Below are 12,969 nucleotides of genomic sequence, written 5' to 3' on the forward strand. Positions count from 1 at the left end.
TTATGTCAAATAACTCAGCAGAATTCACCAGCTAGAAGAGCCAGCCACAAGATGATTCCATTTTCAAAAAACCTGATACATTGTAAGTAAGCTGACCTGACTTAACCTTAAGCATTACAGCATCTTTTAAAGTAACTCCCCTTCCTGCTGTTAATTACTTCTTTAATGGACTCACTAGTTGATTAACTTATCACTACTGGCAATAAGTACCTGTTCTAAGTAGGGGGGAACTAATTGAAGCAGTGGTCTTTGAATGCTGCATGGCTGCAACCCAGCAGCTGGAAGCTTGAGTTTGGGGACAGCTGGGGGAACTTTAAAGTTTGCACATTAAATATCAAAAAGCAAAATTATACCACTGTTATCATTTATCAAATATTTTTGAAGTAAATTGCACTAAATTATTACATATAATACTTGGTTGAGTCTTTGTTTTCCAACTTAAAGTCACCCTCACCCTATGAGTCTTCAATTTAGAAATATAGTACTTTACAAGAAAATGGTGGTTACTGGCCTCTGAGTTTCTTGCCAGTTATGACAATCACACATGACATTATATGCAAAAAGAGACATGCACATTTAAGAAAAAGATTATGAATATATAGGACCTTGGCAGAAAAAAATAAAAGCCTCCTCTTTTATTTTAAGTATTTGTGTACAGTTTATGAATACTTACTCCATGCAGAAATTCTGAAGATCATATTGAATATCATACCTTTATCATTCATTCATTCTGCATTTTACTTTAATTCATCTCTATTTCAACCATATATTTTACTGGTCCAAGAAAGAGATAATTGTAGTAATGCATAATTAGGAAGTAATTTATCAAGTGACGATGTTCTCATAACTTTGTAAAATATTTAGATTTTATTTGATATTTGACAACATTTAATGGAAGTTCAAAGGTTGAGAAGATTGAAGAATTGAAAGTAGAAGCACTGACAAGTCTCCCCGGCAGAAGGAGAGTTGTTCCTGCTAACTCAGAATCTTTTGTCAGGCAACCTGAAGAGGCTTTGCTTAGGTAGCCTTCTCCAGTTCCTCACAGGATGCGAGCCACTACCTTTTCTTCCCTGCAGTTGTAGTTTTGATTGAAATTTAATGAGGCAAAAACAAAGTGCTAGTAAATAAGAATTAAAGTAATTAATGAACAATAATCTTTATACCTTGCACTTCTATTTAATTTAAGGTCTTCATGGTGCTTTAATGAAGCCACGGAGGTAACTGCAAGCATTCAAAGGCATAACCTGAGTCAGTAAGGTATGTTCCCAGTTGTGTAATACAGAAGAGATCTGGAAGGAGAATGCTGCAATTCTTGATGCCAATCAGCTAAAACTATGAGAACCATACCAATTAACTCAATATAGTTAATATGATGACACCAAATAGTTTCTCAATACCATATATTGAGAAACTATTTATTATCACAGAATCTTTTAGGCACTTTGAATATATTTTCTTACTTAAGCCTTAAAGAAATGGTATGATTTATTTTTACAGCCTCTGAGCCTCACAATAGTTAAATATCTTGGGGTTATACTACTAGTCAGAAATGCAGCAAAGAATGAAAGTCAGTTCTTCTGATCCAATGTCATTTTTACTATTTCACTTAAAAAAACAGGTTGAAGAATTCATTTAGCTTTTTAACTAGGTTTCAGCATGTTTTGTGAAAACAACAAAGGACTAGTAGAGCAAAGTTCTAGTCTCATTTTATTTTAGTTAGTGTAATTTTAAGAAAAATACAATGTGCTATCTGATGTTTTGTTTCCATCATAATGTAAGAAGAGTAGAATCTCTGTAACATCACTTTGTTAGCTTTTAAATTTATAAAGGCCTGCTTTAATTTATATTTATATATAAGGAAACTACAGAAGCAAAAATTACTAGGAGTAAATAAAGCAAAAGAGGTAATTTTTAAGTTTATTTAATAATATAACAATATATTTCTATTAAAAAGATTATTTCATGGATCAACAATATTTATTAAGCTCCTAATATATGACAAACTTTGTTTAGTGACTTAAATAGAGTGGCAAAAAAGGGGCAAGGCCCTTGCTTTCCCTAAGTTTATTCTATTTGGGAGAGGGGATTTTGAAGGGAAAGAAGAACATATAATAAGCACATAAAGAAATAAATAATTTCAGACAGTCACAAGTGACATGTGGCTATAATAGTCTTCTCTAAAGAAATGGCATTTTATGTGAGATATAAATGTTGATGGAGGCAGCTATGTGAGGTGATAGATTAACGTGAATTTATGGCCATACGAAGAGTATTGCAGGCAGAGGAAAGAGAAAACACAAAAGGGCAGAAACTGGAAAGCCAAGCTTGGTTTGAGGAACTTTGAGAGAACCAGAGTGGAAGGTGGAGAGCCATATCAGAGTCAGTCAGTGGGTAGAAGTAGGTTAAGTTCTTTCTGCCTTGGTTACTGATGCCAATGTCCTTTGGTAGTACAATTATAATTTTAACACATTTTATAGGTTCATATAGCCAGGTGCCATTTTTAAACTAATTTATCAATCTTAAACAGAAAGTGATATAAAATGTATTTAAATTCATTTATTACTGAATCCTTACCTTAGACTATATGAAACAATTTTTAAAAACTTCCACTGAAATAACTCTCAAATTATGCATGCATGTTCTTATTCTTAAGAGAAACAAAACACAAAGGAAAATATTACTACAGTAATAGTGATCTAGAAATTATAGGCTATTAGATATATTTTGTATTATAAAAGTTATGATATTATCTAGATTTAAAAAAGAAAAGGAAAAGCACGGTTGGAGGCAGGGTAGAATTTTTAAAATCTTCGGAAAATAGTTTTTAAGTGGTTTTCCAAAATGTTAAGTTTGACAGGCAGTAGTTCAAGAAATCTTTAAAGGCAATTCTAAAGGAAATTAGAGTTGGCTTAATAAACATTTTCATTAGCTCTATAGATTTCCCTAAGGACCCAGTGTGGCCAACCTATATCTATACTTTTTCCCACTTTTCTTCCCACTCACTTAAAATGTGATTAGCTTTCAGAAGACACAGAAAATGTGGAAATTAATTTATTCAAGATCATTCTAAATCAGGTATTGTGACTAGTCTATAAATGTCCTTAAGTTTGTTTCAACTATTAATACTTTTTCAGTATATACTGCTCAATGAGATTAAAATATTAATGTAAATATTAATCAAACCAAGATTTAAAATTATTTATTTATTTATTTATTTATTTATATTCAGAGAGAGAGGAAGGGAGGGAGAAAGAGGAAGAGAGAAATGTTAGTACACAGAAGAAACATCAGTCCATTGCCTCTTCCATGCCCTCAACCAGGAACCTGGCTCACAGTCCAGTGTGCAAGATGATGCCCAGCCCACTGAGCTACACTAATAAAGACTCAAACCAAGTTTGTAAAGATCTAGACTGGTATTCTCCTGAATCAGATAGTAAATTGCAAAGTAAATGAGCTGTTCAAATACACACACACACACACACACACACACACAATATTCCAATATTCTTAATTTGGTCAAATTCTTCTTTGCTAACACAAAATTAACAATGGTGATTTGAAGTCTCAAATATTCATAGCTGTTCTGTCCATTAAATAATAATGCAGACCTATGAGGTTTGCCCTGAAAGTATCCATCCATGTACAATGAAAAATAGAGACATTTATTGAAGAAGAAACAAGATACAAAAAACATTATATAGAGCACAATGACACCTCAGTTCCATCAAAGCTTTGATTTTCTTGAGGAAGTCTCCTTTATTGGTAGCAGTTTGAACCATGTCACTAACAACTGCAGCATGATGTTCCTTCTGCCCTGGTAGCAGAAGCTGCAGAAGGAATTTTGCCACAGCACATTTCATGCCAAGACCCTATATCACAATCTCAGACCTAATGGTTTTGGAATCTTCCTATAAGCTTCTAGTTCTCACATTGTCAGTCAATAATCTTTGTTGACTGCAGCCTGTACCTGTTCAGCATTCTCAGATATTCTGCTTTTTGCAGGTATTCCAGAATGTGGATCACTTTCCACAGATTTTTGACCATTTTTGAAGCAATTGTTCCACACTTTTATTTGCGCTGCATTCACTACATTATCCCTGAAGGCCTTCTGAATCATCTGAATAATTTCCGTGGAGGAATGTTAAGCTTAATACAAAATTTTATTCAGAACTGCTGTCCTACTCCTTCAATCATTTTGAATTTGACAGCCACACAGTACACATGCTCATTCAATGGTGTCTACCACCCTTACAGACTACTACAGTGAAGTTGTCATTGTGCACACATACGCATTCCAGTCCACTCCCCTTGGCTGCCAGGTTATGTCAATGCCATGCAAACTGTTCTCCTTATATTAACAATGGATGGATTTTTTTTTGACAGACCTTATGTGTTCCCAGCAGTTAGGACTTGCTTACCAATAACAGGATTATTATCTAAGTCACAGACCTCCATCAGCTTTGCCACTTGAATTCTGTAACAAGAAGGTGAATATTATACCTTCTTATATAGTTAGTAATTTACTATTTTAACATTTAAAATGATTTAAAACAATTTTAATATTTAAACAAGTAGGAATTCTATAATTTACCTTCTTTCTATAGTTTCTGTCTCAAACATGATGATTGAAGCCTATCTTAAATGGATTTAGAAAAACAAAAACTTCATTTTCAACTTACTTCTATACACAAATGAGAGACATTTGATTAGAATTAAGGTTGTTATTTAGATATTATACTTAGGGTTATATTTTCTTTTTCTCAAGATTTTATTTATATATTTTTAGAGAGAGGAGAAGGAAGAGAGAAAAAGAGGGAGAGAAATATCAATGTGTGGTTGCCTCTCATGTGACCCCCACTGGGGACCTGGCCCTCAACCCAGGCATGTGCCCTGACTGGGAATCGAAATGGCCACTCTTTAGTTCACAGCCCACATTAAATCTGCTGAGCTACACCAATCAGGCAAGGATTATATTTTCTATATGTTCTGTTTTAGTCACCTTGGGCAGCTATAGCAAAAATACCATAGATGGCTTATAAACAGCAGAAATGCATATCTCACAACTTTGGAGGGTAGCAGTCTAAGATTTGGTTTGGTGAGTTCTGCATTGTTTTCCAAGTTGCAGGCTTATGACTTTTTCTTGTATTCTCACAAACCAGAGAGCAGAGAGAGAAATCAAACTCTCTCTGATTCCTGTAAAAGCATAAATTCAATTCATGGGGACTCCACACTCATAATCTTTACCTAATCCTAGTTACCTCCAAAGAGCACCACCTCCTAACACTATTACATTGGTGGGTAGGGTTTCAACATGTGAATTTTGGTTTGGAGGGACACAAATAATATGGCCATAACACTTCCCAAGTCCCAGATTGGTGAAATCTCTTCATTTTCCTATTCAGCTCAGCATTGCTTCATTTTTTTCCCACAAAATCTCACATCTTTCATTCTAAGTCCAGAGATAAATTTCTGCACAGTGTTTGTGCAAACACCCACTCATACTCTGTAGAAGAGAGGGGAGGAAAATGTCAGTCCACTACCACACCAACTTCTGAACACATGTTGTCCTGAATCAGGACCCTGTCTGAGATCAGAGGTGCTAGTGGCTTGGCTTGACATAGGTCACCTCTGGTGCAAAGTAAGTGTAAGGCTGCATGGCTGGAGAAGGAGAAGAAAGACACAACACAAGGGTTGTGAAAATCATTGACACTTTTACCTTGTTATAAAAATTCAGAGAAGGCTTTGATTCATTGTATTTGTAATCTTTTAACAAAGAAGAAATATTTTATGATTTGGGTTGGTAATTACTACAGATGTTTTATTTGGGGGGAGTCGTTGCTTTCGCTTGTTTTGCTTTCAATAGACAGGAACTCTGCTAGAAGATTAGCTTCAATTTGATGGCTAAATCAATGTCACACTTTTGAGAAGATCATATATATGTATAAAATATACAGCAAATACTATAGCAGAAAGAAGTCAATATTTTGCTATATTTACTCCAAATCTCTCTTTTTCTCTGCCAAATAAAATATTAACACTCTTATTCCTTTCTCCATTTGATCTCCTCAGAAGTAATTACTATGGCATGCCCAATCTCATTCATTTTTCATAATGTAGCAGTTCTATAAACATAAGGAATATACAGCATTGCCATTTTCTTATTAAATATGCATATTTTTTCAAACTTAATTTTCTGAATCATATCCATGTTAATACCTGTTGATTTTGTTCATTTTAACAACTATATCTGTTTTAATCTATAAAAGTACACTATTAAATAAAGTGTCTTACTAAATCTTGAAGTTCGAGAAATATATTCTTTTAAAATGATGCTTTGAAGTAAGAATGAAAGAGCAATGCAAATAATTGTGAGGTAGTTTAATTAACAAAATTATAAAATATGTACATTCAGAAATGTATCAATGAAATCACTATGAAAACCTCAAAACAATTAGTCAAATTCAATTGTCTCAAATATTACTATTTAATATCTACTTCAAGTGCCCTGACTATAAGCTCTCCAATTGGGATATATATGATAGGCACTAAGTGAAGTTAGAGGCCATTAGCAACTTCCTCAATGGAATAACAATAAACCATAACAAATATTAATATAAATATATAAACATATGAACACACTTTACTTAAAGAGATCTTTTCTGAATAGTGTCCTAGTAGACTTGACATTTTAATGCAATTTTGCACCTGCCAGAATAAAATCTCTGGAAAAGAGAAATTTTTGAGTAAGAGACTCTTGACTTGAAAGCCTTAAACCTCATATTATTAAAATTTTACTTTGGACAAGTTATATTTAAGTTCACATTCGTCAAACATCCCTTATTCCTAGATCAGAGTATATAAGCACTTTATATGCATAATTTATAATTCTCATACAACTTTATGAGATAGGAATCATTATCCTTATTTTTAGCCTCCAATGCGAATTTTGGGGTTCACAGTTTTAAGTATTTTGCCCCAAACCCCACCACCAGTACATGGTGGGAAAGGAAACAAACCAATGTTTTGGCTTATGCAAATGTCATTACTTAAACATTTAAGCATGTAGTAGATTGACTAGTTTCCCCAAAATTTCTGTCCCTTGCGAATTTTAGAATGTGACTGTACTTGAAAAGGGGGTCTCCACAGTTGTAAATAAAGATAAAATTATTCTGGATTTTGCATGGGTTTTAAATTCAGTGACAGCCATCTTTATAAGAGGAGGAAGGACACAGGTAGAAGGCCATGTGAAAATGGAGGCCAAGTTCGAAGTTACATTTTTGCATGCCCTTAAATACCAAGGGCTATCTGAAGCTGAAAAAGACAAGGAAAAACTATTCTTCAGAGGTTTTAGAGAGAGAATATGCCTGTCAATACCTGATTTCAGTCCTCTGGCCTCCTTAATTGTGAGAGAATAAATTTCTGTTTTTTCAAGCCATGCAATTTGCGGTGATTTGTTGTGGCAGGCCTAGGAAACTGATATGATGCCATTATTACATCATTATTGGTAAAGAGGGGCATAATATGTGAACACACAGTGTTAAATGACAAGCACTTTTTAGGTCACCAGGACCATACTGGGCATTCAGTGCCACTTGAAACAAACAAGGGGAATACAGAAGTCAATGAAAACACCTGACCTCATCATGAATTATAATTAATAAAAGGTAAATAAATACATGCACAGAAAGAGATTCCACAGTATTTTTCATTGAATTGTTATATATATCATCTATGTATTTTTTTCAAAGTAAGGAAAGTTTGCTTGGTTGATTTTGTCAGCACAGTGAATATCCATGATGATATGTAGGAGGAGAAAAAATGACTATTTCTACAATAACTTAGAAAAAGCAGAGTTTAAAGAATATTCATGGAAATTATACATGAACATAGCAACTAATATAGAAAATAGAATGGGTTTCAGAGAGAATTAAAAATCCCTTGACTCAAAATTTTCCCAGTTAAATTTAAAATAAAATTTTACTACAAATATTTTTATGACAAGCCCATGGAAACAACAACAACAACACTAAAAACCTTGTGCCCATTAGAAGTCATTTTCAAGTCCTCTCTCTGGACAACTGTAGAAAACCACTAATTCATTTTCTCTGGATAGACTTGTCTATTCTGGACATTTCATATATGTAGAATCATACAAAATGTGTTCTTTTATAACTAACTTATTTCATTTCACATAATGTTTTCAAGGCTCATCCATGTTGTATGTTGTATCAATACATCACCCCTTTTTACTGTCAAATAACATTCTAATGCGGACTCTAGCCAGCAGTGTCTGCAGTGTTGTGGGTAAGACAAACCAATTCACACAGGCTAACAAAGTCCTGTGGAGAAAAAGGGACACATGACCACTCCCTGAGAGAGAGCACCCAGACCCTTGCCTGGACAAGCTTTTATTGCTTTCTCATAGCATACATCAAAGAAGTTTTCATTCATTATGCTCAGGTTTGCTTTAGGTGATTACTTTTTACAGATAACAAAGAAAAGTATGTTATTAATTACTTCTTACAGATTAACAAAGAAAAAATGTTGCAAATGCAAGGGAACAATAAGAGTGATTGGTCTGGTTACACTTTATTCCTTGGGAGAATTAGCACACACTTCAGGAAGTTACGTAAAAGATATGCAGTAAGTATTGCTGCTTCTACTCAGGGTGAAGGAGTTTTAGCGAAAGCAAACCTCAAAGCAGCCTAGGTATGAGGCAGGCCTGGTTTCCCACGGGAAAGCCAACCCATGGGTTTGGCTTCCTGTGTGCTGACACACATCTATTTGTTTTCCAATAGGGCTGGGCTACATTTGCCATTCCACGCGGATAGGTTCCCTATACAGTCCATTATATAGATGTAGAACCACATTCAATATTTCTGTTCATCAATAGATGAGCATTTGTGTTGTTTCTACTATTGTCTATGATGATAATGTTGCTATGACAAAAAAGTATACAAAACTGAAATATGAATTTATTTAAATGCTTTGTCAGTGTACTCAAAATATTTTTAAAGTTGAGTTTATATAACAATTAATACTGGAAAAACTACTTTTCTTTCAAATGTACAAAAATTTGGTAAACATATAGAAATAAATTGATTTATCCAAATACTCTTGATCACTATCTGTAATTATTTATATTTTAATATTAAACTTAAGCTTTAAGCGGTTTTACTTATTGAAATTATGCATGTGCAAAAAGTTTATTCTGTCAGAGACACTAGAGGAAGCACAGATGCCCAAAATATCCATAGGCAACAATTGTATCCCTGACTCTAAAAGTGTGTTCAGAAGAAGCACACTTTCCTCATAGCTTACATGTCAGAAGGGCCTGCCTTCACAAGAAAGCTAAAGAAGACTGTTTCAGATCCCCAGTTCCTCCACCCTCTGGTTTAGTGAAGTCATCCAACCCAAAGATTTCCATAGGTTTTAGGTGCATATGCATATTTTTCTGCTATCTTTGGTCTTCAAGGTCTAAATGATTGTCTTATCCAAACTTTAGCAACATTCTGCTACTATCAGTGCCTTTATTAACATACACCTGCCAAAAGCAGAAAGAGCCATACAAATGTTAAAATGTAGAGACTGTGCATGTATGTGGGTGTACATGTGTAAGAGAAGAAGTGTAGGGTGATAATTCAGAGAGAATATATTTCTCATCACACAGAAAGCAAATAAAATATGCATGCTTTATTTTCCAGAAGTTTAAAATGTAGTGCTGAAATTAGATTACAGGGGTGTACAAAGGTAGGTTTGGAGTTGTGAGTACATGAAACACAGTTTATTCTTATATTATTATTTATTAATTATTGTATTATATTTGTATTATAACTGTAGACTTACTTTTGCGCATCCCTGTGATGTGTTATTTTATGGAAGATATGGACATAAATAAGAAATATGACAAAAACTTATATCAAAATTTAGAAATAAGTCAGAATAAAATCTATCAGATTTTTAGAACCTCAACCTATTCTTAGATTAAATAAGAGGCCAGACTACCTCTCCACATAGCCAAGTTTAATGTGACTTCAAGTTAGTTGTTAGAGAGAATGTAATAAAAATATATATATTCATGCATATTTATACACATATGCATATTTTGGAAACTAGATATGGTATAAAATAACACATTAGAAAAAAACAAATATTTCTTAGTTATTTTCATCTCTATAATTCCAGTAGAATTTAGCTGGATTGGAAAAGGGAGAAAATTGTACTTGAACAATAATTAAAATAAAATTTAAAAAAGAATTTAAGTTGTACTTTGAAGATCAAAAAAGTATTAATTACAGAAAGGATACAATTCTCTGACATTTTTACATATATTTAATATAAAGCTACAGTATTATCTATGGCATAAAAATTTTATTTGGGATGAGGTTTTAATCTCTCTTCTCATTTAATCCTATTGAAAAACTAAATGCCTGAAGACCATTAAAATACTTACTGCTTCTCAGGTTACATATTTTTAAATTGAGGCCCTTGCAATGAGTTATAATAAATTGATAAGAACTTTGACAATTAATGTATGATTGTAGGTTTATATTTATTTTTCCTTTCATAAGGTCAAAAACTTGCATTAGATACGTAGTGGTGTCTGTTATTTTTTAAAATGTTAACAATTAATGTTGTAAATTATATTTAAACAGGGCTAGTCCCCCACATATTAAAATTTAGCAGATAGAATATATTGATGCAAGTAGGCATAGATAATACATTTTAAGTCTACATAGGATATCATACCTTTACAACGATAAATGCAAATGATTTTTTAAAAGATTTTATTTATCAGTGGATTTAGCGCGGGCTGTGAACCAAAGTGTCACAGGTTTGATTCCCAGTCAGGGCACATGCCTGGGTTGCAGGCCATAACCCCCAGCAACCACACATTGATGTTTCTCTCTCTCTCTCTCTCTCTCTTTCTCCCCCCTCCCTCTCTCTAAAAAAAATAAATAAATAAATCTTTTTTTAAAGAGAGAGAGAGAGAGAGAGAGAGAGAAACATCAATGTGTGGTTGCCTTTCACATGGCCCCACTTGGCCTGAAACCTAGGCGTGTGCCCTAACTGGGAATCAAACCTGTGATGCTTTGGTTCACAGCCCGGGCTCAATCCACTGAGCTATGCCAGCCAGGGCTGCAAATTATTTTTCAAAATTTAAAACTAAATGTCATTTTGCTTCTAATAAATGTACACAGATATTTGGAAGAATTGGTATACTTCCAGGATACAGTGAGTGCCAATAAAAAAGTCATCTGAGACCATGTTTCATATTTGTTTCTCATGTTTTGCATTGATATTATTAGTTATTTCATAGCAACAAATACCATAAAGCAATCATGAAGACTCTTAGTACTAGACATTATTTACTGATATAATTACAACATGGAAAAGCTTAATGTATTAAATTGGCTTCAATTTCTTAATCAAAATCAACTTTAACTTTACTTTGTATTATCATGTATCTATTTTTTATTCTTTATTTTATAGATTTTAAAACTGAGATAATGAAAGAAGAAATAGAGGCTTGTTTTCATTTTTATGAGTGAATCAAAAGATGTGAAACTCTCTTATGAATTGTATAAATTTGTATAATTTCAATCCTTAAATATAACAAAAAATCCAAGAGAAAACTGTAGTTCAATCTCTAGTACTAATAAATGCTTAAAACTTAAATAAGATAGTGAAAAGTGAGTCTCATATTAGGATGATCTCATTACACTCAATCTAAGTTTAACCTAGGAATATGAAGATGATTTAACATAGAAAATTTATTAACAGATTGTGACAGGTTGATTAAAATTGTAAAAATATTTGAATATATATAAAACTCACATTTGATAAAATTGAAGTGTTCCTAATAAAAATATGTAAATAAGAAAGAAATCCTTTTAGGTGATAAAGACAACTTATTCTAAACCAAGAGCTTCATTATATTCATAGTAAAATCCCAGAAGAATTTTATCTAGACGTGCAAAATGAGATCCTCATTATCACTTTGCTATTCAATACTGTGCTGGCTGTTCTAGTGAATATAATAAAACATTGAAAAAGAAGTATGGATATGAATTCTAGAGAAGCGACAAAAGAGCCACTGTTATGAGTCAAATGGGTGGCTTTTTCTCAGATATTTTTAATGGCTCCGAATAAATTTAAATTAACGTCCTTCTCACATTTTGCAAATATTTAAATATGGCTAGTTCATTTTAAATGATTACCAAGTATTTAATACAAAATGATGAGAGAGGTACCTGTAAAAAGTAAGGTTTTTATGTGATATCTTATTTTGTCAGATAGAGATTCATATACTGTAAAATTTATACCCAATATTGTATCGGTAAACTCTTTATTTTAAAATAAATAAACTCTAAAATATATTGCTAAGTATATTTGCCAATTGTCAACACAGTGGGGTAAAAGTTAGTTTAGTGTTCTAAGTACATTAAAGTTTTTATTCTTATAGTCTTATTAATTTATTTCCATAAAATATTTTAAATCTACTTTTGCCCCACCCTATATTTCAGAAGTTTTTTAATGTAAAATTAAGTCTATTTCACATTTTTAGTTAAAATATTCTTGATTTTCTGAATAATGATGACAGCAGATGATTATTTTTGTGTTGATTTTATATCCACACATTGCAACGTGAGATAGAGTGATCATTAGGGAGACGATACACGTGTGTGTGCAGACAGCACAGGCATAGGCACAGGCACATTATACTGGTTTTCAATCTCCCATTTTTGTCTCTATGCTCAATTAGTTTATGAACCGTATGGCAAGCATAGCTTTTACTGCTGGTTTTCATGGACCAGAAAGCTCAGCCTAACTAAAAAGCCAGGGAATTTGTAGTGAATTTTGTGTAATAAAGTGACGAAAAAAAACCACCAATGTATTTGGTAAAATTTCAATGACTTTACCAAAGCAAAGCACCTGTATGAAAAGAGTCGTACCTTACTAATTTAT

This window comes from Phyllostomus discolor, chromosome 4 (assembly GCF_004126475.2).
Source record: "Phyllostomus discolor isolate MPI-MPIP mPhyDis1 chromosome 4, mPhyDis1.pri.v3, whole genome shotgun sequence".
Lineage (NCBI taxonomy): Eukaryota > Metazoa > Chordata > Mammalia > Chiroptera > Phyllostomidae > Phyllostomus > Phyllostomus discolor.